Below are 823 nucleotides of genomic sequence, written 5' to 3'. Positions count from 1 at the left end.
GGATCAAGGCTTCTTGGAAATTCTTGATGGCACAGCAGCCGTTGCATGGGATGCAGTTCGGGCTTTAATTAAACAGGTTCTGTGTAAAAATCGTTCACCAGAATATGCCATTTTTATTGCGAACTTGATGGAATCTTTTGACGCCTTTGATGTGCACATGTCGCTTAAAATCCACATACTACACAGTCACTTTGACTTTTACGAGCAACAGCTTTCAACAGAAACCGGCGAGGTAGGAGAGAGATTTCACCAATCTATTATGTGTTTTGAGGACCGATTCGCTGGAAAACGATTGAATTCAATGTTGGCGGACTTTTGCTGGTCGATCGCTGGAGGCAAAGGATATAAAAAAAAATCATTCGAGCAATAGAAACTAGCAAAATATGCCAAAACGGGATTGAAGAGAACCCAAATTTATGTCCAAATAGTATATAAACTAATATTATAAAAAAATATTACGAAATAAAATATGAGTTGTAACGCAAAACCACATATCTGAACAATCAGTTGTATGGGAGCTATATGTTATAGTGAACCGATGATTTTCATAAATAGCTAAGGTAATATCAAAATACAGTCATGTGCAAAATTTTAGTAAAATAACCTTAAAACTGATGTAATTGTTAACAAAAAACCTACAATTTAAGCAGATTTTTAAGCACCGTTATCTCGAAAACTAGGGCCAATCTGGAAAAACGGAGGACGCCATTGAATTTAGAAGATCCCAGTTAAGTAAGATGAGTTATCAAAACCTTTGCCCAGAAAAAAATTCAAAACCTGAGCACAGTGTTTTAAACGACGAAAAATTCACTTTCAGAACTCT

This window comes from Rhagoletis zephyria, unplaced genomic scaffold, assembly GCF_001687245.7.
Source record: "Rhagoletis zephyria isolate East Lansing unplaced genomic scaffold, Rhagoletis_zephyria_1.1 Rzeph_scaffold_02646, whole genome shotgun sequence".
NCBI lineage: Eukaryota > Metazoa > Arthropoda > Insecta > Diptera > Tephritidae > Rhagoletis > Rhagoletis zephyria.
This window is presented reverse-complemented; position numbering follows the sequence as displayed.